Source organism: Triticum aestivum, chromosome 1D (assembly GCF_018294505.1).
Source record: "Triticum aestivum cultivar Chinese Spring chromosome 1D, IWGSC CS RefSeq v2.1, whole genome shotgun sequence".
Lineage (NCBI taxonomy): Eukaryota > Viridiplantae > Streptophyta > Magnoliopsida > Poales > Poaceae > Triticum > Triticum aestivum.
This window is the reverse complement of record NC_057796.1, coordinates 144,249,804-144,252,930: the sequence shown is the minus strand read 5'-3', so window position 1 is coordinate 144,252,930 and position 3,127 is coordinate 144,249,804.

Genomic DNA, 3,127 nt, shown 5'->3' with positions numbered 1-3,127 from the left:
TACCGTCCTATAAACCAAGCTACCATTCAGAATAAATACCCTCTTCCTCGGATCAATGATCTGTATGATCAACTGGCGGGTTCGTCAGTGTTCTCTAAGCTCGACTTGAGGTTGGGCTACCATCAGATCCGTGTTCGCGAAGAGGATATCCCAAAGACCGCCTTCGTGACTCGCTATGGTTCATACGAGTACACCGTCATGTCTTTCGGTTTAACCAATGCTCCAGCCACCTTCTCTCGTCTGATGAACTATATATTCATGGATTACCTTGACAAGTTCGTCGTGGTTTATCTGGATGATATCCTGGTATTCTCAAAGAACGAAGAAGAACATGCTGAACATCTTTGACTTGTGCTGGAAAAGCTACGAGAACATCAATTATATGCCAAGTTCTCCAAATGTGAATTCTGGCTACCGGAAGTAACCTATCTTGGGCATGTCATCTCTAAGGATGGTATTGCCGTCAACCCTGAGCGGGTTCAGGCTATTCTTGATTGGACTCCTCCCAAGAACGTTAAGCAAGTCAGAAGTTTTCTCGGTCTCGCCAGCTATTGCCGTCGATTCGTCGAGAACTTCTCTAAGATCGCCAGGCCTCTGACTAACCTGTTGCATAAGGGTGTCAAGTTCCAATGGACAGACAAATGTCAGGAAAGTTTCCAAGCACTCAAAGACAAGTTGACTTCTGCTCTAGTTCTAGCTCCACCTGATACTAAGAAGGACTTTGTCATTTACTGCGACGCTTCCCGTCAAGGATTAGGCTGTGTCCTAATGCAAGACCGCAAAGTGATTGCTTATGCCTCTCGGCAATTGCGCCCTCACGAAGAGAACTACCCAGTTCATGACCTCGAACTTGCTGCTGTCATTCATGCGCTGAAGCAGTGGCGACATTACCTTCTCGGTAATCGTTGCGAGATCTTCACTGACCACCAAAGTCTGAAGTATCTGTTTACTCAGCCAGATCTGAACCTCCGTCAACAGAGATGGATGGAGCTTGTTGCAGACTTTGACTTGGGTATTTCCTATACGCCAGGCAAGGCTAATGTAATGGCTGATGCCTTGAGCCGCAAGTCTTACTGCAACCACCTCCAGGTTCACAAAGTTCAGCCCTCGCTTGTTGAAGATTTCAGGAAGCTGAACCTCCATATTGTTCCTTCGGGTGCACTCACTCCCCCTCCTAAGGAGTTTGGCAAGGTGAACCTCCACGTTGTTACCCAGGGTTCCCTCAATACCCTAGTTGCTAAACCAGATCTCGTGGATAGCATCAAAAGGCTACAGAAGTGTGACTCTGAAGCCCACAAGATTAAGCGCTACCTCGCAGAAGGAAAGCCCTCATTCTTCACCATTGCTGAAGATGGCACCCTATACTTCAAGGGCCGCCTAGTGGTGCCATGTGCAGAGAAAAACCTGGATATGACACAGGAAGTTATGAAAGAAGCTCATGATACACCTCTGTGTATCCATCCTGGTAGTACAAAGATGTACCAAGACATCCGTCAGAGATTCTGGTGGTCTAATATGAAGCAAGCCATTGCTCGTTATGTTGCTGAGTGTGACGTTTGCCGTCGTATCAAAGCAGAACATCAAAGGCCAGCTGGAACTCTGCAACCTATCTCTATTCCTGAATGGAAATGGGACCATGTTGAGATGGACTTCGTCACTGGATTTCCCAAATCACAGAAAGGTAATGATGCTATTCTTGTCGTCATTGACCGACTTTCCAAAGTTGCACATTTTCTGGCAGTCAAAGAAACGATCACTGCTAGCCAGTTGGCAACGCTCTATATGTCCAGGATTGTTTCACTCCACGGTATTCCATTGGTTATCAGCTCAGACCGTGGCAGCTTATTCACTTCAAGATTCTGGGCAAGTTTCCAAGAAGCTATGGGAACTCATGTGTCATTCAGTACTGCGTTTCATCCTCAATCGCAAGGACAAGTTGAACGCGTCAACCAAGTCCTCGAAGATATGCTTCGAGCTTGTGTTATTTCCTTCGGCAAGAAATGGGAGGAATCTCTCCCGTATGCTGAGTTCTCTTATAATAATAGCTATCAAGCTAGTCTGAAGATGGCCCCCTTCGAAGTGTTATATGGACGAAAGTGCCGAACCCCTCTGAACTGGTCAGAAACTGGGGAACGTCCACTCTTCGGTCCGGATATTATCCAAGATGCCGAAGAACAAGTCCGCATTATTCGTGAGAATCTCAAGACTGCTCAGTCACGTCAGAAGAGTCAGTATGACCGTCATCATAAAGACATGGTCTATCAACCTGGCGAAAAGGCTTATCTTCGAGTCACACCTATGAAGGGTGCTCACCGCTTCAGGATCAAGGGCAAACTAGCTCCTCGCTATATTGGCCCATTCACTATTCTCGAAAGGCGTGGAAAAGTGGCATACCAACTGGAGCTACCGCCGAACCTTTCTCAGGTTCACGATGTGTTCCATGTGTCACAGCTCCGCCGTTGCTTCAAGGATCCAATCCGAGCTGTGGATCATGAAGTGCTCGAATTGCAGCAAGACCTCTCCTATAAGGAGCATCCGGTCCGCATTCTCGACCAAGCTGAACACCGCACACGTCAGAAGGCGATCAAGTTTCTCAAAGTCCAGTGGTCGCACCATTCTGAAGATGAGGCCACTTGGGAACGAGAGGATCGTCTGCGCGAAGAATACCCCGCACTGTTTCCTTCTACCTCCTAAATCTCGGGACGAGATTTCTTGTAGTGGAGGAGATTTGTAACACCCCGAGAATCATGCTACAGTAACTCCCTGTGATTAAGCTAATCATGTTGCTAAACAGGGCTTGATCACATTTGAATCACATTCCTTTTCAAACTCCTAATTCAAACTTCAATTAAATTTAAAAGTGGAAAATAAAAGTTTTCAAAAATTTAAACAAAAATGTTCGGGCACTGCCAGAAATTGCACTGATAATTATTGTGGAGAGAACACATTTTTATAAAATGCCTAAATACTTTTAAATGAAATAAAACAGAAAAGAAAATAAACAAATAAAAAGAAAACAGAAAACAGAACAGACAAAGAAAAAGAAAAAAAGAGAAGGCCCTCCCCCCCACTGGACCCCTGGCCCAACTGGGCCGACCCCCGGCCCAGCCGGCCTAGCCCATCTCCC